Source organism: Sturnira hondurensis, unplaced genomic scaffold (assembly GCF_014824575.4).
Source record: "Sturnira hondurensis isolate 20B ecotype Veracruz unplaced genomic scaffold, ASM1482457v3 Scaffold0019006, whole genome shotgun sequence".
In the NCBI taxonomy this organism is placed as follows: Eukaryota; Metazoa; Chordata; class Mammalia; order Chiroptera; family Phyllostomidae; genus Sturnira; species Sturnira hondurensis.
Genome location: NW_028091637.1, coordinates 13,340,550 through 13,364,648, shown reverse-complemented (window position 1 = coordinate 13,364,648; position 24,099 = coordinate 13,340,550). Strand labels below are relative to the sequence as shown.

Here is a 24,099-nt window from a genome sequence, read left to right as displayed (position 1 = left end):
TAAGCATGAAAATGAATAAGTGACCACGAAGAAACAGGAGCCTGAAGCGAGGGCTATTTATCAACAGGCAGCCACTCCAGCCGTGACCGCTGAGAAGGGAAACCTTAGGCACAGCATCGCCCACTTGGGACGCGTCTGGACGTCGAGGGGCGTGGATGCTGAGCTCTGGCCCTGAGTGCATGGACCTGTTTTGACTCAGAGTTTGAAAAACAGCTTCTCGTTACACGTCCCAGTAGCTCCAGGCAGAGGGGGTCTAAACCACACTGAGCTGTGTGGGTGGAGGCAGAGGAGGGGGTGGCTGTTGGAAACCAACCGACACCCCACAGGACAGCCCCTCCTTCCCATGCTGTTACCCCAGCTACAAAGGAAAAGCAGTGGCCACATTTAGCGGTTTCCATCTCATTTCTAGAAGGGCGGCTTCCCTCAGCGCGGCACTGCAATTAAGCGGGGAAACTCCTGAGGGTAAGGAAGGAGGCTTAGGGTTGTGGCATAGCTCGTAGTTGCTGAAATTTTATTGCTGGTGAAAAAAAAATCACCACTACAAACTGAAGCTTCTACAGTTGAACAAACCCGTACGTACCCCTTCAGGCTGAAAGATAACAATTTTCATTTTCCTGCTGGAAATCTGTGGGAATCTCCTGTTGTGAAAACCAAAGGCGCCCTCCCAGAGAACGCCCAGGCGGGTGGCAGAGTGTACGGCGGCTGAGGTTTCATAACACACGCTGCAGCTGAAGTTTATTGGGTGCTTACTTCATGCCGGGCAACGCGCTGGGCCCGAGGGACGCCAGATGAAAGACTTTCGGGGGAAACAGGCGAGCAGGGACAATCCGGTGACACAGGCAAAAGGGCAGAGGTGGCTTGGAGCCCACAAATGAGGGATGCCTGGTTTGGATTGTGGGTGGGCGGGCTTCCCAGAGGAAGTGTCCTAGGCTCAGTCTTGAGATAGGAGATTAGACAGAGAGCAGATGGGAGACATGGGGGGAGGGGTGTCTGGCAGGGTAGAAGGGGCATGGGGGTGGCCCGTGGACTGCATGTGGTTCCCAAAGGTGGGGAAGCTGGGCTTGTGGGCTGGAATGAGGGCAGAGGAGGCTGAGCAGAGAGCAGATCTCAGGGGGACTTACAAGTTGGGGCAACCCCATTTTAAAATCTAGGGAAAGGTGGGAAGGGGGTCAGGTGGCACTAGAGGCTATGGTAGAGAAAAATTTCTTTGGTTCCTTGGGCTGAAAGGGGTGAGTCTGATGGCAGAGAGGCCAGGAAGGAAGCTGGAGGGGGCCGTGCTCTACAGAGCCCCTCTAGGACTAGCATGGGAATGCATTGAGGGGGCAGGCCTGGGGACAAGCAGGCTAGGGAGGAGGCTGCTACTGGGGTGCGGGGGACAGAGACTGAGGGCCTGAGCCAGGATCCAGCAGTGGGGATGGAGAGAGCAGGAGAGTGGGGATATTTAGGAGGAAAAGATGACAGGAGCTGGTAACTGGATGTGGGAAATGAGAAAGGGTCATGAAAGATACACCCTGGTTTGGCTCAGGGTGAGTCAACGTCATGGGGCACCAGGAGCTGGGACAGGTGTGCCGGGACTTCAGGTGTGGACACATTGAGCTTTGTGACGATATGGAAATCCCCTTCCCGTCTCCAGACTCTAACACCCTAAGAAATGTCCTCTCATACACAGATTCGGGCCTGAAATTCCATGCTTCCTTTTCTCTTCCACAAAGTAGTCCCCTGCCCCAGTGCGCAGGCTCAGCCTTCCCCAGGACTGGTTATGACCATGAGTCTTGCAACTATACCACAAGCTGGTCCGCCCCTCTTTCCAAGGACAGGCTTTGCCTTACTTTGGACCATGGCCCCCTCCTCCCTCAGCTCACCTCTCCTGTAGATGTATTCTCTTGGGGCCCTTAGAGAGTCAGACTCCAGAACCTTTCTGCAGACAAGAGAAGCAGCTCAGGGAAACATGCCTCGGGCTTTCCCTCCTCATTAATTACCTTGCTCTGAAAATCAAACATGGGGGACTCGGACAGGAAGCCCATGATGGCCAGGTGTTACCCATGCAAGGGTTTCTGCTGGAGGAAGGTACACTCCGTCCTGTTGTCCTGGGGCATGTGGGCAGGTGTCAGAATCAGAAGCCCCCAGAAATCTCTCGTCTCCTGTTTCACTTTGCGGAACCAGAGAATTTTTACTGGTGAGTCTAAGTAGCGTCAAATCACAAGACCCCATATGCCTGGTCAAAAGAAGCACTGCCTGCTCTCTCGGGGAAACACCCAGGATGACTGTACAACCCTGAGTGAGCAGAGCTGAGCGCCGTGCACCCCGACCAGCCATGTGAGTTAGAAACATGCCTGCCAGGCGTTTTTCTCCAAGAAGTGAAGGGTTTTCATCCTCCTGAGCTAACAAGCCACCCCAGTGCTAAATGAAACAAAAGCAGGAAGGGTTGACTTCACTTTAAGCTGGCGAATAACACGGAAGGTGGGCAAATAAGCCACTAGCACTAGCCCAGATCATTGGTTGGGGGGGGGGGGAAACCTCTAAGTATTTTTTTAAGAGGCCTCCGTATTTTTTCTTTTTCCAAATGTGATTTTTTTTTTTGCCCCTTCCATCCTGTATTTCACTATTTCTCTGCTCTCCACACCCAACACTGCTCCTGCCTCTGATCCTCTTGCTGACGTGCCTAAAAATGAGAAATCTGCAAAAGGGAAATGCCTCTTCTATTATCTCTCTGATCGTATCGATTAGAATGGCGGTTAAAATGTTATAAATGCATTTAACTGCCGTTCTCATAAGCTTGAAGATTTGTGAAGAGCAAACTGAAGATTTTGCATTTCTAGTAATATTAGAACAACACTGAGATCTGCCCTCCCAGAATGACTTGCAAAACTGGAATGAACACACACACGTTTAAAGGTATTTGGGAACCTGATTATCAAGACCACCAGCGCTATAGAGTCTAGGGTCCCAAAGAGGAGAGACCACTGAAGTGACCCCAGCTGGAAGGGCACTCCCCCCACCCCCTGAGCTATTTAAAGATTCGTCAGCCGTGTAGAATGGGAGGCACACACACTGAACGTGAAGTCGTGGCTAAAAGGCTGAATTCTCAAGTTTCTGAGCTGAGTTTCTGGCAGTCTTGCGAGGATGTGAAGACAAAACTTAAAGCTCAGGGCTAGGGCAGCCAGGACTCAAGGGCCAAGACCCCGAAGGCAAGGGGAGCAGGTGGAGGTGGGCCTGACACTGAACGCCGCGCTCGCTGCGAAGGCCTTTGCTCATTCCGCAGCAGCACGGCGGGTGGGACGAAGCAGCCAGGCGGAAGGCAGTGGCCAGGGTGCTGAGAGGACATGACGTGGGTATTTAACTGCCGACTGCAGGCAGCAGGACAGAAGACCAGGGCTCCACAAGGTCAGTAGAAAATATCCAGATGGAAGCACAGAGAGGAAGGAAGGCAGAAAATTCAGAAATAAACACAACAGACACACAGACCACAGTGAAAGGAATAATTTACTCGTAATGTTATAGAATAAATATTTATAGTTATACAAAACACCTAGGACAATGACTAGTGTGCTATGTGAGCACTGAATGGTGCTATTATTTTTCCATGATTTTAAAAACGCCAACTTGGATAGAAAAATCTGTGAAAGCTGCCTTATTGCAAAACGAATCCTTACTACACACTGCATATGTCACGAGAAACTGTTTCCCGTTTTCAAGAGAATAAACTTAGGTGGCTTCATTTAGAGTCCTGTAAATGACAAAGTGAACAAAGAAAATTCAAACTAAAACCGAGGAAGAAAATCCTAGAAGTAACTTTGTCAAGGGCTCCACGAAAAGCCTGAGTGACCAGAACAGCCTTTACGAGACAGGACTGACACGGGGAAGAGACGAAGCTTCATATTTGGTTGAATCCAGTTACAAACGCCGACTAGACAGAGCTGTGAATCACAGCCGGACTCAGAAGGGTCAAAAGTCCTCTCATGCGAGCAGGAAACAAGCAGGGAGCCAAGAGTGCGTCTTGTTTCTGGAGGCTTCTCAGTGAGACTAGAGATTTTAATCACGACAACATCGTACTTTAAATGTAATACCTTATTATGCTGATGGGTGTCAGGGTTGGTCTAAGACGCATGACCCTCCGGCAAGTGTCCGTTCTCAGAAACGGCAAGAAAGCCACAATGACTCCTTAATGGACACAGTTGCATCAATTTGCTATGAAAATCACATAACCTCATTGATGCTTTTTCCTCTCCAAAGACAAAGTGACATCCAGCTGGATATCTGGAAAGTGGTTTGCTTGTGTGTTTGGGTTTGTGTGTGTATGTGTGTGGGGTTGCTTACATCTACGTGTCTGTATGTTTTGCAATGTTTGTTTCATTTCTTTTCCTCTGACCCATTCCAAACTATGCGAATGGGAGGTGAGACCTTTTGATAGTTTGGAAACAATTTGCTAACAGCACACCACATACTTGTGTAACATTCTTTACAATGACACATGTTAATTATGTCACAGATAATTACATGCATCATTTGACAGCTAAATGACGTCAGCTGGAATGGGCCCAATGTGAGTATCCAGCCCAGGGAAAATCCAGTGCTCCTCCCTTTCCCTCTTAATTCTTTCTTCCCACTCCCCATCCTCAGTGCCCGGGGTGGCTTTGGTAAAAGTATGAAGCTGAGTAGGAAACTAACACAGAAGAAAATGACCAGAGCTGCCCAGGCCAGTCTTCCTGCTCCTGCGCCTTCCCCACTGTGGTCTCACCAGCAGCCCTGCATCAAGTCCTCACACTAACGGGGACAGGTGCTCTGGGAGTGACCGGCGTCCTCTCTGCTGCCACTCAGTGTGGTCTCTGTCAGCTGAAGGACAAGTGGAAGAGTGAGGCAGGGCCTGACGTGGCTCAGCCAGCACATGAGATCCCTGGAGTGCACCTCTCCTCTCCCTGCAACCCGACCTACTGCAGCTACCAGTCGAGGACACGCCACTGAGCCGAGTGCATGCACTCAGGTCTGACTGCTGGCCCCGCCTGGGCATCTGCTCACGCAGTTTCCACGTCTGGAATGCCCTCCTCCGTACAAAACACTATCCGCCGTGGGGGCTCCACCACAGGTGGCCCCTTCTGTGAGACTTCCCAGAGGATGCCGGCCCTCCAGCCACAGCTCCCCCACCCTGAGCCCCAGGGTCCTTGTGACACAATTTGGCACTTAATTATTTTCTGCCTTTTGTTGCTTTCTCTCCTTGACACTAAGGACTCCCTTGGCCATAAGAACCAGATGATTTCACTCATATGTGGGACATATAAAAACTCGAAGCAACAAATGAGCAAACAAGAACAACACACAAAACTCACAAATACATGTAACAGTATGGTGGTTCCCAGGGGGAAGACGGGGCTGGGGGTGGAAAAGGGGGTCAGGTATATGATGACAGAAGATGATTTCACTCTGGGTGGTGGGCGCACAGTGCAACATACAGATGACGTATCAAAGAATTGTACGCTCGAAACCTGTATAATTTCATTAACCAGTGTTACCCCAATACAATTAATTTAAGAAAAGAAAAACAAAGTTTCTGAAGCTGGGCTACATCTTAGTGTCAAATAATCCATTTACCGCGAGAACGGTTCCCACCTTCAGCCCCTGCCTGAACCTCTGTCATTACACGGTTCGCAGTGTGGGGAGGTGAGGGAAGGTGGCGCTCGCCGCGGGGTGGGCCAGCTTGCTGGTGGTCAGTGGCTGCAGGACCGGACCTCAGCTCTGCCCTGAGCTGCCCGTGTCTGCTGGAAAATCCTGAGCATCCTCGTCTGAAAGAGGGGAGCGCTGCAGCAGGGGCCAGCTCACAGCACTCAGGTGAGGGCCCAGGATGACAGGTGTGTGGAGGGGAGGTGGAAGGAGGAGTGGGCGACCCTCCAGAGGAAATTCGCCTGCCTTGCCTTCCGTCAACACTCAGTTCTGTGGGCCTGTGTCAAGCACCGCGCTGGGCAGAGGGAAGCAGAGGGGAGGGATGTAGGCAGGAGGGTGTGAGAGAAACGATGCTGGAAGGAGCCCGTTCAAGAACTGAGTGAACCTAATGAGAGTGAACTGTTTCTGACCCGCAGTGGGCTGGGACTGGAGCGGCGAGTCCTTGGAGAGCAGGAGACACTGCAAGGAAAACCAGAAGTTCAGTAGGCTGATGGGGGATAGGACGAGGGCCGTTGTGTCCATTGGTGGTGATGATACGGAGGCTGACTAGTCAGCTGCCTGTCTGAGGAATGGGGGCCACAGACAGGGTGGCGAGCAAGGACTTCAACACCAGAAAGTCCTAGGCCTGAGGGAATCCCAGCGCTCCCTCTTACAAACCCGGTGACACCGCTCACTTCATTGCTTGGAACCAGCTTTCTCAGATGTAAAACGGGGTGACGGAGTCAATCTTGCATGACTACTGTGAATATTAGAGAGGACAGATGTCAAGCACCTTGGAGAGCTCCAGGACTTGGCAAAAGTTAGCAACTCAGAGTTTTACCATGCATCCTCATGGTCACCACCCGGCAAGGGTGTGTGGGGCAGGATCTTAGGGTGAGGGGCAGGGAGGGGCTACAGACAGGGCAGGAAAGCAGACTGGAACCAGGTGGCAAGACCTCAGAAACCAGGTGAAGGCCCTGGTTCATTCGGTGGACAAGAGAGGCTGTCATGAATTTTTAAAGTCAGCTTTAGGATAAGGGCCCCCGCGGTGACCTGGAGGATGGACTAGGGATGGAAAGAGAAGAGAGCAGAACCTGGAAGCGGCTGATGCACCCATGCCCCAGCTGCGTGTCAGCTGCCATCAGCTCCCATGTGCCTCTTCTACAGAAAACTGTCCTTGGTTAAATGCGAACCATGTCACCCGGGAGGTTTTATGCCCTCCTCCATTCCTCCCCAAGAGCAATGACTTATTGGCATGGGGGTACAAAAGGGGTGCCCCTTGCCTCTAGGTGGGACAACTGTGTAGTGCGCTTCACACCACAGAGCGCCTCAGGGGCTCCACCTGAGATACCATCCTTTCTGGTTCCTCTCCTGCTCCTTCCTGCTCCCCTCATTCCCTTCTCCTGAAGGCGCCCCTCAGCACATCCTGTGCTAGCGAATTCCCAGCTCAAGCTCTGCATCCAGGGAACCTGACCTCACACGGTAACCGATACCAAAAATCATGGCAGCAGAAATCCACATTCCTATAGATGCACAACATGTGGATAAAATGTGGACTCAGAGGCACGGAGAGACAGGGTCCCCACTTGCTCAACATCCCACCTAAACCCTTTGGCACGCCCAAGGGGACTCCCCTGTGACCACCTGGAAAACCTTTGGATAGAGATGAAAACATTGGCCACCAAAGAAGTAAAGAGACTCCCCAAGGTCACAGAGCCAACATCCTGCTTCCCTCTGCCCCCCTAGACACTATGAAGGGGTGAGAATGCAGCAGGGATCAGAGGGATGCTGTAGCCAGGGACATCTGAACCAAGGTAAGGAGGGATGCCTCCCACAGCCCTGGGGATCCTGGGAATCCCACACCACTCCCAATGGGGAGGAAATCTGGCATGGAAGGCAGTATTCTGAGAGATGCAAATGGTCTCAGAAGTGACCAACCAGGCTCCGAGAGCACCTGGGTGGTCTGCAGGCTCCTGGGTGATGCTGGTCTGCAGGCAACAATCCCTCCTGTTCAGACTCTGAGATGCGTGACCAGCACTGAGTGCATGGTGTATTGTACAGTGGCCTATCCTTGTGCCAGTCTTGACCCCCCAAACTGAGATCACAGCAGAACCAGGGGCAGAAGCCTGACTCTCTGTGGAAGGCAGCGTATTCCATATCAGCTTTGACCTCTATTTTTAAAGCTATAGCTTTAATCCTGGCTGGTGTGGTTTAGAGGATTGAGTGCCAGCCTGCAAGCCTCAAGGTCACAGGTTCAATCCCCAGTCAGAGCACATGCCTGGGTTGCAGGCCAGGTCCCCAGTTGGGGGCAGGCATGAGGCAGTCAATCAGGGTTTTTCTCCTCTTTCTTCCTCCTTTCCAAAATCTATAGCTTCAGGAGAGTCCCATCTGTAGCAGTCTTGTTAGTTCGCTGCCCCAAATGCCCTTTCCCATGACCCTCCCCTAGCTGCTACAGGCATTGGCTACTGACAGCTCACATCAGCTCACATCTACAACCTTCTTGGGAGGACTGCCCTTGGCTGAGGGAAGCCATCTCCTCCAGACATGCCTGCCAGGTGACTCTCTAGGACAGGCAGAAATTGAAGATGAGTGCCAATGGCCCAGGCCCTTGGATAAACCACCCCACCCCCCGAGTGTGGGAAAGACTGTAGACGCGATGGATGCCACTCCTGTGATTATGTTACACTGCACAGCAATGGTGAAGGGAATTTGCAGATGTAAGTAAGGTCCCGCATCAGTTGAATTCAAGTTCATCAAAAGGGGCCTTGTCTGGGGAGGGGACTACTCAGGCAGAAGAGGACTGAGGTCTTCTCTAAGCGAAGGGATTTGATGCAGGAGGGACACTCTCCAATTGACCTGGAAGGAGCAAGCCACCGTGGGCTCCAAAGCTGCAAAGACATGAATTTTACCACCCACCACATAAGCCTAGAAGATGCCCCTAGGCCTTAGGTGAGATCCAGCTGACACCTGGATTGCAGCTTTGAGGTCCTGAGCAGGGGACCCAGGTAGTCGGTGTCCCGACTTCTGACCCACAGAAGCTGTGAGATGATAAACGTGTGCTCTTTTAAGCTGCTGAATTTGCCTTTTTTTTTTCATGTCACATAGAGAATTCACTCATGCCCCCTCCCCAGTGGGCTGACATGGCGGACTAACAGCCCAGCCTGCTGACTTCTGGGTGGGTAAGCTCCTCGGTGCAGCAGCCTCTGAGCTTCCTCCCCGGGAACAGGCTGAGGTGAGACTTTCCCCGAGACAACATCCTTACCCAGTTTTTCCTCTGCCCCATTCTGTTTCCCCACTTCTGCGAGCCTTCCCCTAATAAATCTCTGGCAGAAATCCCCCACTCCAAGTCTGCTGCTGGGGAACTGGTTGCACAACACCGCACCATAAATTCCACACTGACTCGGTTGCCGCGTCCCTGAAGAAGTGAGAAATGCTAGATAAAGTGCTGGGGGGACCCAGAATGGCTGAAATGCGAGCAGACCAAATCAGGGCTGGGCAAGTACGGGGATTACACCAGGCTATCATGTTAACCATTAGTCTCCATTACTTTCAACTCAGAGTTTTACTTTGCCCTTCTTTTATTTATGTTCAAAAAGAACAGAGCCAGCGCTCCATGAGTAAGTCTCAGGACTCAGGGGTGCATTACAGACACAGATTAGCCCCGGGCCTCCTCAAGGAAAACCTTTTATTTGGGGCTTTTTTAGAGCTGCTCAGGAAGCACCTTTGTCTTCAGTACACAAGCCACTGCAAGGACACAGGGGCAAGGACACAGCACAGAGAGAAAGGGGCTGGGACTCGACAATCGCAACATTAATAATGGGCGTCTCAACCCCAAAGGGTTGGTGATCCATTGTTGCATGTCACAGGGACTAGAGAGTTTTGGGGTTTTTCACTACTTCCAATCAAAATCCTACCTTAGCCCTGGCTGGTATGGCTCCGTGGCTTGAGCACCAGCCTTCAAACCAAAGGGCTGCTGGTTCGACTCCCAGTCAGGGCACATGCCGGGGTTGCACAGGCCAGGTCCCCAGTTGGGGGTGCACAAGAGGCAACCACACATTGGTGCTTCCCTCCCTCTCTTAAAAAGAAAAAAAAATCATATCTTAAACCAGAGGTCGTGAATCTGGAATCCAGAGGTCTGTAAACTTGGATGGAGAGAAAAAACTGTATCTCTTTATTTTTACTAACCTCTAACTGCAATTTAGTGTTTCCGTTCATTATAAATGCAGACAGCAAACCACAGAACTATTAGAAATACCTGTGACTATCTTATCAGTCAAAATATGGGATATTCTCATATCATATTATAGTTGTTGAGTCCTTGAAATAGGGTTTATGTTCAGCAGTACTTCAAAATTCTAGATCTCATTACTTAATGCATTAATAAAAAGCAGGTGTATTACTATAGCACAAATGTGGGTTTTCTTTTGAACATTCTGATAGCTGAATTTCAGTATAATTGGTTTCTGTATAATCCTATGTATTTTATCACATGCCCCTAAAAACATTCTGAGAAGGGGCCCAGAGACTTCTCCCAACTGCCAAAGGGGTCAATGTGCAAAAATAGTCAAGAGCTCTTGTCTTTGAACTTGGTCAACAGTGTGATGATGGCTGGAGGCAGGCGGGTATAAGGGGACTAAAAGGTAATGTAAAAAAATACAATCAAGATTAAATTTTTAAAAAATGGCAAGTGATACAATGAGAGGGTCCATCCTGTGGTCTTTGAAATGCTTCGAGACGTGCTTCAGAAACTTCAAAAAGAATCATTATGTTGTTTCAGTCTCCATCAGTCCTATGAACTCACTGGTCTCAGCAGTTAAAAATATACCATCCATTACATTTTATGACAGGCTCAAGGCCTGGGCTCGAAATCACCCCGGAGCCCCTGGGGTTTTAAGAATTCGGTTCTGGGTAGATATTTCAGGCCGACAGTTATCCGAAAGCATCTGTTTCCCTGTGTGAGTCCTTAGGAGGGGAAGGGTGGAGAGACTGGGCTCTCTGGGGTCCATGCAGAGTTCACTGCTTTTACAAAAAGAATCCCGACCTTCCCAGGGCAGGCCTGCGGCTTCGCAAGCCCTGAGAGGCTATCCAGAAAGCTGAGACGCTTGCCCTAGACCCTGGTGCGCTGTGAAAACTCTGGACCATGACTGGAATAAAGGAGAGAGTCAAAATACCAACCCCGCAAGATTTCCTAGTGACTCCAACCACCGTGACGGAGCGGCTCGGCCCGGGGAATAACTGAACCGGCACGATTGCTTTGACTGCTTTGCTGCTTAGCAAGTGAAGAAAGCAGCTGCCCTCAAACCAGTCATAAAACAAGGTCATTAAATTTCCAGTGACTTTTATCAAAACTTGGTCGTTCTCGGGTCTGTCTCTTCCACTCTCCATCCTGACGCTCAGTTCCTCTCGGTTTGACAAGATCACCAACGGCTGCTGTATTTTTTTTAAGATTTTATTTATTTATCTTTAGAGGGGAAGGGGAGGAGAGAAGGAGAGAAATATCAATGTATAGTTGCCTCTTGTGAGTCCCCTGCTGGGAACTGGCCTGCAACCCAGGCATGTGCCCTGACTGGGAATCAAACCGTGATTGTGTGGTTCGCAGGCCCGCACTCAATCCACTGAGCTACACCAGCCAGGGCATGGTTGCTGTCTTGATAGCTTCAGTGGGTGTCCTCTCTCTCTCCTCATCTTTCTTGACCACCCCCCCAGTCATTCCTTCTAGTTGCATCTCCTCTTGCAGCTCATCCCTCCTTGATTCCCCCAGGGGATAGCTCCCTCCTCCCGTTCCTGCTGTTCCACGTCCTTCCGAGATACTTTCTAAAGCCACACGTGGCATTTATTGGCTGACATAAATGCTTTATGAATTCGGTTCTAAACCAAACCCCCCCAAACTAGACCAAACTCTTCGGGAGCAGAGGCCAATCTTTATTTAGCAGCATTTGTGAGACAGAGTAGACACCTAATAATGTTCACTGAGATGTACACGAACTGAAATGAACATTCATCTGAAAAAGTAAGGCTTTGGTGAACTTGAGATCACTCCTCTTGAGAAAGGTGGACTTGGCAGACCAGCCCTACACACGTGTACAGTCAGTGCACGATGTACATACGGACGTCTCACTAAACGTCCACCTAAAGCATCATGTCTTTGCTCTGCCATCACTGCCTTTCAGTGTAAGTACCTCACTTCTCCTCACTGCTTCTTGCCAAATCTTCCCTCCTTCTCAACCTTGGCTATTTTAAACATCGGTAAGCTCCCAAGAAACAAGGTCATGCCTCCCCACCAAAAGCCTTACTAAGCCACTTCATAAATAGCATTTATTTACCTCTTAGCTAGAGCTCTGGGTTTGCTGGGTACCACGGGACCCTAGTCCCGTGAAGACACAGAGGCTGGGTTCTTACTGACGGCAAATGGACCCTCTGAGTGAGTTCTACTTTCTCTTGGCGCCTTCAGCATTGGTACCTGCCACATCTGTACTGAACTAACACTGGTCAGCCATCAATGCTCAGGACTGGTCCACATGCTTTTATAGATTATCTGGCAAAATAGGTATTTTTGTCCCCAAGTGGTGAAACTCAGGCTTCAACAAATTTAAGTCTGTATATGTGTCATTTCAGAGTTTATTGATATGATCCCAAGTAACTGTTAAAGTTGTCAGGTATCACAGCAGAATACTCTGAACCATTGTTACATTTCGGGAATCTTTGCAAGTAGATGATAAAAAGAACAGTTATCATGGCTCCTTCTCACTTTTTCCTCTTCTGTTTGGGTAAGCCTTTTCCCCTTTCCCTCCTGGCCATTAGATGGAAACTAGGTACAAATTTAAGACAACCTATGAGTTTTAGCTAAACAATTCAGAGAATAAAAAAAGTCATCTTCCCATTGGGTAAACATAAGATTAAGTAGCCCTGCCCTAAAGAATTTGAAATCTATCTGAAAAAGAAATAAAGAAAACAAAATCATTTAAAATAGCATAAAAACAATATAATACTTAGGAATAAAGTGAACCAAGGAGGTTAAAGATCTAAGATATTATTGAAAAAAATTGAAGATGACATAAATATCCTATGTTTATAGACTAGAAGAATGAGCATTGTTAAAATGTCCATACTACCCAAAACCATCTATAGCTTCAATGCAGTCTATTCAAATCCCAATGGCATTTTCTAAAAAACAGAAAAAAGAATCCTAAAATTTCTACGGAGCCACCAAAGACCCTGGACAGCTAAAGCAATCTCGACAACAAACAAAGCTAGATGTATCCCATTTGCTGATTTCAAACTATGCTACAAAGCCATAGTAATCAAAACCATTTGGTACTGGCATGAAAATAGGTACCAGGCAGAAGGAAATAAAGGGGAGAAAAACATGGGAAAACCGTAATAGCATAATCAATAAAATGTACTTTAAAAAAGAAAATAGATAGATAGATCAATGAAACAGAGTTGAGAGCCCAGAAATAAACCCTTGCATATACAAACTAATATTTGACATGAATCTAAGATTACTCAGTGGGAAAAGACAGTCTCTCCAATTAGTGGGTTGGGATCACCAGATAAAAGAAGAAAACCAGATCCTTATCTCATATCACTCATAAAAATTAACTCTAAGTGAATTAATTACTCAAATGTAAGGTCTGAAATGGTAAAACTTCCAGAGGAAATCACAAGAGAAAAACTCCTTGACACTGATCTTGGCAATGACTTTTTTGGATTTCACACCTAAAACAGAAGCCACAAAAGCAAAAATAAACAGGTAGACTACATCAAACTAAAAAGCTTCTGCACAGCAAAAAAAAAAAAAAAAATCAACGAAATGAAAAGGCAGCCTATGGGTTGCAAGAAAATATTTGCAAATAATATATAGAATAAGGGGGTTATATCCGAAATATATAAGAAATTCATACAACTCAAAAGCAAAAAGAAAAATGAGAGATGAGCCAACTCCTAATGTTCCCTGTGCAAATTCCTCGCCCATAGACACTGCAAGCACAATAAAATGGCTGCTGTTTCGCACTCTTTAGTTTAGGGAGGCCTGCTGCACAGGGGTAAATAACTGAAACACCCACACTCTGTGATCATAATTATGGACAAGTGTAACGGGGGGAACCCATGCCATTCTTTGGTAAATCTTCTACACTGATTTTTTTACTTGGCATAAGAACACGCACATAGGTATTAATTCCCATTCAGTCATTCAGTAAACGCACATTCTGAATGCCTTCTGTGCCAGGCAGAGGGCAGCAAGGATCGCAACACTGCATGAGCTATCCCTTTACCTCACAGGGAAGCTTACGAATATTCTTTTGATGGAGACAAGAACTGTTTACAAACACAAACCTAAAGAGACACAAAGTGCTATGGAAACTCATGAAAGAAGAAACCCTTCCCTGTGTTAATGAAAGGAGGAGAGGAGTGTTTGATAGAGGGAACTGTGTGAGTGGGCAGGAGATGGGAGTGGGCTGTGTGAGAGAGACTGACGGTGTGGACAAGCCAGATGCAACGGAGGCGGAAAAGCCCAGCGAAGGACAGGGAGAGGGGGGATCTTGTGATCCCCATCAAGAACTTTTTGTTCAGTGGCTAAAGATGAAGGTTAATGCCATTTACTAGGGGACAGTCACAGATTTAGGGGATGCTGACCTACCCTCTAGTGCAGCATGACCTAGAGGGCAGAGCCAGGCTCTGGTCCCAGGAACTCAAGTAACTGGGAGCCCATTTCTCTGCGCAGCCTTCCAGCTCACCTCTCCCCACCCCAGACCAATAACAACGGGACTGACAGACTCCACTTCCAGGACTACCCGAATCTGAAGTTTCCAAGAAGACCTCGAACAGGCAAACAAACCAATCCTCTCAACTTCTAAAACACACTGTAAAAGAGCTGGTCCCGCTAACCACACATGAAACAGTATTTATGTCTCCAATGTCACGCCACTGAAAAGTCCAGCAAAGGTTTTTTAATGGAACAGGCAGGTGTCTCCGGGGACGGTAAATGCAGCACCATCTGCACTAAGGAGAACTCGTGTGAAATGATCTGTAAGGACCGCTGGGCTCTCGGGGCCACGAGGACAGACCTGTCTAAAATGGTTCACACAACTCCGTGAATTATCTGGAGTCCACAGACTGCATTCTTGATATAACGAGAGCCAGAGAGGATGAAGGTTTTTGTTTGTACGTTTCGTATGTCTTAGTTGGTGGAGCCATTTCCCACCACATCTCAGTCCATCTGCCTTGATATTCCGAACAGTTGGTTAAAAAAAAAAAATAAAACAAGGAGCAGATGAAGAAAACCTAGTTAACACTTTTTGGTGTTCACCTTCAAACACATTATCCCAAACCCTTTCTGGGAAGAGAGAGAGCTGAATTTTATGTTCTTGAGACAGCATTTGGGCTGCCTTTACGATGTCTTTGATCTTGACATTTGCAGTGGGTAAGTGAACAACACGTCTTATATGGGAAAGGGAAACATAAGGGACTGAGCCTCCCCAGTCAAAGGAAATTTGGCCATAATCTTTAAAAGCATATACTGGAAATACAGCCCTAAAGAGCCCACAGGTACCCCCCCCCCACACACACACACCCAAACCACCTGTTTATAAGCCGATCAGCTCAAACACAGGGTGTGAACAAAGATGTGACCAGTAGCAAAAGCCATGGTGGCCACCAGGATAATGACCTGCCATGGGAATCCCTGCCTGGCTCTCCCAGGCCGGGCCGTGCCGACAGGAATGAGAACAGCTCTCAGGAATGATCACCAGTGGTGAGAACAGGGCTATCCCCAAACTAAAAACGCTCCCGTAACCTGATTTTTAAAAAAAGAACCAGCCAACCTCATGCAGGACCGTGTCTGCGGGGCCCCGGTCCCGCTGACATCGGGCTGTTTCTGGACCACGATGTTGTTTCTGCCCCTTTTGATGGCTCTGCCTGCCTCATTGCTCCGATAGAAGGCTCCAGACATTTTTAATGCCTTTCTTTCCTGGAGAAGTTGTAGTCTCACTCCATAGCATGTGAAAAAACAAAGCGGCTCTCCACAGAACACCCCTCTGCCATCTTTCAAGCGTCTGCTGCTGTGTGGACTATAAATAAACCCCCCTATGCTGAAGGCTGATATCCCAATTGGAGGGGCAGGACTTGCCCAGACGTCAGGTTCCAGAATGGGTGAGCACCAACGCCATCCACACGTGACACCAGTCTACCATTATGGCCACCGTCACCCGTCTTCCCTTCCACACCTACCGACCGAAAAGAACATTGTTGGGCTGTTTTTTTGTCCCAACCCTGTTTCCCCACCTGCACCAGAGTACCTTCAATGTCTCTCTCTAAGGACAGGGGAGCTACCTGAATCCAGGTGTCCGTGGGTCCTGGAGCACATGGCCAGCTCACCCACCCACCCACTCGCCTGCCACTGAGCAGTGGCCTCCTGAAAACACATTCCTAAGGATGTGGGCAAACACAGACGGTCCATTTGGGCCCTGCACTCTGGTCATGAGCCCCCAGAAATCTCTCACACAGGCCAAGAAGTGGGCACGTGCCGAAAAAACACTGACTTTCAAGTGTTTATGCTGCTGGGAATATTACACAAATGTCCTCCCCGAGACTGGCTGTCCTTCACAGCCACTGCTGGGGACCCAAAGAGACCAAACAGGGGAAGGCCAGAGCTCAGAGCAATACTCAGTGAGGGGGGCACATCCCTGTCTGTTTATAGATTCTTTTTCAGAGAGAGAGAGAGAGAGAGAGAGAGAGAGAGACGGGGTGAGGGGAAGTGAGGGCAATACAGAGTGAGGGGGAAAGAGGGAAATCAAGGCAGGGAGAGAGAGAGACAGAGAAAGAGATTTGTTGTTCCACTTATTTATGCATTCATTGGTTGTTTCTTGTATATGCCCTGACCGGGGATCGAACCGGGGATACACAACTGGAGATTGGCTTATTGAGAAGACACTCCAACCAACTGAGCTACTCGGCCAGGGCTTCAGTATCACTTTAATTTCACCACAGGAACAGTGGTGAAATACTGAGATGCCTACACCATCCCCTATATCTGTCTAACAAGTATGTGTCCCAGCAGCCCGCAAACACAGGAGATACAAGTGCTGGTGGGCATGAGGGGAATCTGTGAGCTCATAGACCCACAGAACCCTTGGGGCTCAGAAGAGGGCTTCCCATGAGGAAAAAAAAATTCCTCCAGAACTGCACCGTCCAATATAGTAGGCACTCGCCGCATGAGGCTATCTAAATGTTAACTGACTAAAACACAGTACAATTTACAATTCAGTTCTTCGGCCACCTCCCGAGTGCTCAGCAATAGGGCACGTGGAGAACGTTTCCAGCGCTGCAGAGCCTTCCAGCGAACATTTTTAAATTGGTCTCTCTGGGAACCCAGAGACCCTCCTGGATGACAGGGCGGCAAATCTCAGCATCTGCTCACGGCCGTAAAAGAAAATTGCACTTGAAACAGGATACTTCCTTGTAACTTAAGGATTCCGAACAGCCCAAGCTGATGATGAAAAATCAGCTTGCTGTGTTCAAAGCCACAAGAAGCATTATGTGACTTTACCCTAAGAACACCAAGGGTCTTGGGCGGGGCCAGCAACATAGCAATCCACTGGACTAGGGGACAGGGACAGCCCACCAGCACAAACTGGGTGCTAAAAGCACGTGTGATCTTCTGCCAGTGGGAGAGTGACTGCGGGGAGGTTTGAGGGACCCTTGTCAGGCAGTCTCACATTCGAAGCATGCCACACCTACACATTTTATCACACTCCTACGTCACCCACATTTGGTGACCAGAGACATGAAGCTATAAAACAAGGCTCGGCCACTCCAGGTTATTACCCCAGTAAGTGACTACGTATCGATGGCCACACCATGGGATGTCTAACCAGTTGCCCTCCCTGGGAGAGACACCAGTGGCAGCCCAGAAACAAAAGCGTCTTTCCAGCCTCGGCTGCAATAAAATGGTGCTCACGGCGGGCAGCTGAGCAATTTTTCCAACTTTGCAGGGGTCCGCCTCCCTTCACTATGAATCATATTATAGCTCAGATAAGCATATGGTCCAGGTTTATAGAGGACTTTATGAATACTCATTCCTTCCAGAAACCACATGAGAAAATACTTACCCCTCTTTTATTAGGGTGAATGCCAGAGACATTAGGCGAGCCGCCCAAAACTCCACGGCAACAAAGTGGCAGAGGCAGCGCTAGAGTTCACTCGGCTTACTGGGAAGCACGGGGGTTTCTCACCTGGCCTCACCCGTGTCTCCCCTCTGGCTCCCTGCTTGTTATCCCATCCATTCTCCACACAAGAGCCAGAGCCGTCTCCCCAAAACACAGTGGAACCAGGTACCCCCTGCTCAAAAGCCTCGCCAGCTTCCCAGTGCTCATCTACTTAAACCCACTCACTGAGCCGGGCCCACCAGCCCTCTGGAGAACTGGCTGCAGGGACCGCTCCACCATCATCCTCTCCAACCGCCCCTTTGCCCACCACACCCAGCCAAGCTGGTCTTTGATGCCCTCTGAACGCCATCCCTGCCTCCCGACCAACACGTCAGCTGTTCCCTCTGCCCCCAGTGCTTTTCTACCAACATTTCGAGTGGCTGACCCCTTCTCACACATGTCACCCTGGCCCCCTCGTAGCACCTATCAACAATCAATGTCTGCTATTTAGTTAATTCACGTTTACTTTCGAGCATCTCTACCAGACAGGAAGCTTGGTGAAGAGCGATCATGTCTATTCCATCGGCCTCTGAACACCCAGCCCAGAAAGACTCAATGAGCTGAATAAAGGTACAAACTGAAAAGATGACCAAGTGCTGGCCCACGTCTTGCCAACGGGCCTTGGCGCTTTCGTGGACAGGACGAGGACACCTCTCTGGATGTCCGGGAACCACTGCACGATTTCTCTCAACTTTCAAAAACTCTCCTTTCAGGGCTGGAAAGGGGTGAGGTGAGAAATCCGGAACTCTACCAAGGACATCTGCCAACAACTACACCTGCCAGGGTGCTGTCCCGCAGTGAGTGGAGAAAAGAGGAGATATTGAGTAAAGGTGAACTGCAATTAAAGGCTGAGCAGAACTGGCATCACGCGTGATTTCTACACCCCTCCCAAATGTTGCCGCACAAAGCCCTCAGTGTGGAAACCCTCTGGCTGAACGTTTGCTTCTCTAAGCAAGGTTTGCCTAAATGTTTAACTCATGCTTCTGCTTCTTACAAGGGAACCATTTTTTGCTACCCTCTGGGTATACACGATAGTAAATTATATAGATTTCCATGCATTCCTTTTGAAATACACAAAGACAAGGGTGCAGGTCTAATAAATCTGCTTCTAGAGTTTGCCTGATGACTGAAATTTTCTGTCTCTGTAAACTGAGTGCAACACAAAGTGGTAGGAAGCGCAGAACACTAGAAAAGATGGCCGGACTACAGGGATACTCAGTCCTCATCGTTTAGTTAGCGTCTCTCTAAGCATGTCTCTTGGGTTAGCCCAAAAGTCCATATGATTTTCTTCTGTAAAGTAAAAGCTACGGCTTTCATTTTCAACAATAACTTTATTAATTTGGATATGTGGAGGATGTGGGCTATCTTCTGCATGGTATAATGCTGCCTGTTCTCAGTTAATGTCTCTATTTGATCGCCACCAAGTTCAACTGCTCTATCCAACCGTGGAGCATCATCCAGTGAGAAATCTCTAGCATAAAACTTCGCAAACCACTTGTGACATATTCGATCAGGCATAGCGCCTCTCCATACACCGCACAAATCTTTTTCTGCATTGCAGTTGCATTTTTACCTTTCTTGAAGTAATAAAGCATAATATGCTGAAAATGTTGCAAATTTTCTTCCGTCTTCAATATTAAATTGGCTACACCAAAATTCACCAATTTTGATGGTTTTTTAAAAACTTCACACTGATATGACAGCTGTCACAACACAATCCAACAAAATTGTTTCTAATGAAATTAAAGACAACTAAGCATTACAAGAGCCATCTTACAGAAAGAACCAAACAAACTTTTTGGCCAGCCCAATATTACCTACACCCAGCTGTCACTTTCTCCACATTCCTTCTTTTTTGAGATCTCAGAGACTTTAGTGACTCCAGATGTCTCAGAAAATAAGCACAACAGAGGGCATGTGATCTGGTAGAAATGTTTGCCCATCACTATTCTCTGCCCGTTTCCTGGCTAAATAGCCTGCTTTTCGGTTCCAGCCCAAACCTCAGGAAACCCCAGCAGTCAGGACATGGCTCAGATACACTTCAAAATGGGCAGCTTCCCGATCTTTTCTCCAGCACAGAGCTGGCTGCCTTGTTGCCCTGTTCCATCCCAACCAGGTAAAATGATGGAGGCATGGTGTGGTGGCCAGAAGCCCCAGGTCTGAAAGTATACCCTCTCTAAGCCTCAGTTCCCTCCTCCGCCAAAGGAAGAGAGATGCGCACAGACATGACCTCATGGCGTCTGGCACCCTGGGTGAAGAAGAACTGTCACAACACACTTGGTGAAGCAGAGTCCCCTGTCACATGATCCTTCATCAGCTACTAAGAGAATCACAGACGTTTCCAAGAAGAAAACTTAGAGATGCCCAGTTAAAGCCTCATAGCACCCCTTAATTCTCCGGCAACATCACATATCACTTTCTGCTATAATCACATAGCTGGAGCTTGGCACTAGGTGGGGGAAATACTGAGCAACATAAACCCCACCTAACGAGGCCCAGAACCTCAAAGATACTGAGTGTGTGGAATATGTGATTCTCTATGAAGTGACGAGGGAATTGGAAGGCTGGGTTCAAGTTGGAGAGTGCTTGAGCGGCTCTGCATCCAGACCATCACATCACGGGTCCAGAGTGAGACATCGCCATGGGGAGTGGGTGACCCGCAGGGAAACTCTAAGCTGGGTGTTTCACCCTCACTGGAGAACATCAGAGAATGGCTGCAATGACAGCCTATGAAGTAATCTGACCCTTTGCCCCAACTCTGCGCAAAAAATGGCTGTGTAAACTGGCACAAATTATTTACCCTCTCAACCTCAGTCTCCTCCTTGGCAAAATGCCGGTGATGGTGGTACCATGACACAGAATGTTGGCTTTGCTTCACTGAGATAATGCACACAAAACACCCGACCTCGAGCCGTTGTCAAAGAGAAACGGTTATTCGCAGTGACAGCTTGAATCCATTGACTCTGGAACTGACCTCACTTGGAAATGGCCAAGAAACGCACAAAACTAGAAAAGCATGCCTGACTTAATAAGAACAAATGAAAGAATTCAAATAAAAGAGAATCTAAGTCTTAATACAAAATTCTTCATCTCATGAAAGAAGACAGCATTTCAAGGGAGCCAGGAACTTACTTTGAAGTACATCTTTACCAAAAAGAAAAAGATGATGGATGATGTGTGATACAGTAAATATAGTAAAATGTTAATTATAGACTCCAAGTGATGAGTACAGTTGACCCAATAACATGAGAGTTAGGGATACTGACCCCTCAACCCCTGACTTTGTGTAGTCAAGGGGAAAAAATGAGTATAACTTTTGACTGTCCCCCAAACTTAACTCCCAATGGCCTACTGTTAACTGCATCCTTACTGATAATATAAACAGTTGATTAATTAACCCTTTTTGTATATTATATGTATTATATACTGCATTCTCATAATAAAGTTAGTGCAAAGAAAATTTTAAGAAAATCATAAGAGAAAAATGCATGTACAGTATTCTTTAAAAATCCAGTATTATTGAAAAAAACTCTGCATGTAAGAGGACCCCACAGTTCAAACATAAGTTGTTTAAGGGTCAGCTGTATATGGGTATTCACTGTGAAAAAATCTTTAAACTTTTCAGATTGTATAAAATCATTCAGAATAAAATATCAGGAAAATAGTACAGGTAGGCAGTGGGAATACTAGTTTAGACTTATCCAAAAGAAGTTTATAATCCTTGAAGGAACTCCAATTTGTCCTTTAAGACCGTCTTCAGATGTCATCACTTCCTTCCTGGGCTCCTACACCACGTTCCCATAGCGCCTAGAAAGAGTGTGTGAGCGCACTCGTGTGCATTAATTACTCAAGAATCCATGACTGCATTCTTGTTATACAAGATCAACTCTCTTCTTTGCGCTTCTCAGTTTCCTCCCAGTACATGGTCATCATCGTCCGCCTTCCAGAACTTTGAGTGTGCATTTCACACAGATATGTACATAAGGAGGTACAGGCACACTTCGTTTTACCGCACTTCACTTGACGGTGGTGACCTGGAACTGAACCTGCGACACCTCCAGAGTATGCCTACATCTGGCATTGTGAGGACTGCTTTAATGTAAGTGGTATCAACTGTGTCTATGGTCCTACAACATGACTGCCACAGCCTGGGGTCTGGTGAAGCCAACTCTGAGATGGTGACTAGTGTACGTGAGAGTAACGAGGGGGTGCCCTCGGGATCAACACTTGTGGAGGGGAAGGGACAGAAAACACTGAGCAGGTGGAGAAGGTGAGCTGTGATACAGTCTCAATGGAAGGCTTAGCCAAAGCTATTAATTACTCAAGAGAGAACTGATAATAATTATTATTACATATTAGTTATTATTATTTTAGAAGTCTAAATATAGAAGGACCGCTCATGGTTTTTCCAAGTTGGGCCAAGAGGCCCAGGCCTTTATTCCTCAGTGAGGAGAAGCCACTGCATGCAGGGGGCTCCAGAGAAAGGGTGTGTGTGATCTTGGACAAGGTCAACTGAAGGGCACGCACAAAGGGAGGAGACCTTGGAAGGCCTCCGCTGGAGGAAGAAGTCCCTCGTTTCCGGGGGAAGACCTGAGCTGTGAACTATGTGTCACAGCTTCCACCACGTTGCTTTCTTCATTTCTCTCTTTTTTTAATTTTAAAGTAGAATCTCTGAGAGCTTTCTGTGTTGGTGCAAATAGATACCCTCATTCCTCCTACCCGGTGCATGTTAGATTCCATATTTACCACAGCTCACCTACCCATCTCCCTGTGTGTGAACGTCTGGCTGGTTTCCATCCCTCCACCACCAGAGACAACACTGTAGTACAAATCCTTGCTTTTGAGCCTGTCTGCACATATTTCTGTAGAGAAGATGTCGAAGGTGGAGTGAAAGTTGAAGGATATGAACAACAAAGACATTTTATGGAAAGGAAAATTACACTCCCATCACTAGTAAATGCTAATGACTATTTCCCTATTGTTAGCAACATTTGATATTGTTAATCTTTGAATTTTTCTGCCAATGGGTGAAAAATGTTATTTTATTATTTTGTGTTTCCTTGATCACAAGTGAGAATAAATTTTTTTGTTTCTTTGTACATTTCCTAGACTGTTTCTTACTGGTGATAAATGGTTTTCATTATTGTTTTTTTTAAAAGTTCTTTATATAGTCTGATTAGAAATCCTTTGCTTACTATATATACATACAGGATTGGGCAAACATAGGTTTACAGTTGTTCATATGGAAAATAATACGATAATTAACAAATGATAATTTAAGAATGAACTCTGCATTTCACATACTCACAATTGTAAACCTACTTTTGCCCCACCCTGTAATTTTATACTAGTGATTTTACTTTAGTGACAGTATAATTGTCATACAAAAGGAATTTAATATAATAAAATGTACCATCTATTCTTTATAGTACTGACATTGTGTATCTTGAGACCACCCTTATTCCAATCTCATGAATATGATTTTCTTTTTAAATTTCTCCTACAGCCTTGCTTTTTACATTTAACTTTTTTAAAAATATTTATTTATTTTTAGAGGGGAAGGGAAGGAGAGAGGAAGAGAAACATCAATGTATGGTTGCTTCTCGTGCATCCCCTGCTGGGAAATGACCCCTGCTGGGAACTGGCCTGCAACCCAGGCATGTGCCCTGACTGGGAATCGAACCACGATCATCTGGTTCGCAGGCCCACGCTCAATCCACTGAGCCACACCAGCCAGGGCTACATTTAACTTTTTAATAATATATAATGTATAACTTATTTTCGTGAATGTCATGTAGTTGGAATTAACAATTTTTTCAAATGGATAGCCATTTCTAATATTTAATGAATAGTTTAGCCTTTCCCCCAAGATTTGAAACATAATTTCTATCACCTACTAAAATCTTATATATTGATATTTATGTCTGTTTCTAAATGGTCTATTCTTTTTCACTGATCTATTGTTACAAATTCTATATAGTTTTTAATAGCTTTTGTTACATTTTGCTACATGGCTGAGAAAATTCTTCCTTTCACTATTTTTTTCTTTTAAAGCAAGTTTGATTTTTTAGTATATTTTATTCTACATATAAATTATAGACCAGCCTGTCAAGTTCCATGGAAAAGTCTTTCTCTAATAGTGTTGGAGACAACTGATAGATTTGTGTGATTTATCTTTTTATTTGGTCAGAACTTTTAAGATCTTTTAAAAAACTTTTATAGTGTTTCTTATATAGGTCTTATAGATTTTTTATTGGGT

The 24,099-nt window shown here is 47.0% G+C and overlaps 1 protein-coding gene across 2 annotated transcripts in view; it reads right to left on the bottom strand.

Moving 5' to 3' along the window:
* Window positions 1-24,099, bottom strand: part of ITGA9 (integrin subunit alpha 9) — a 309,655-nt gene that overhangs the window by 143,672 nt on the left and 141,884 nt on the right. The window lies entirely within an intron of this gene.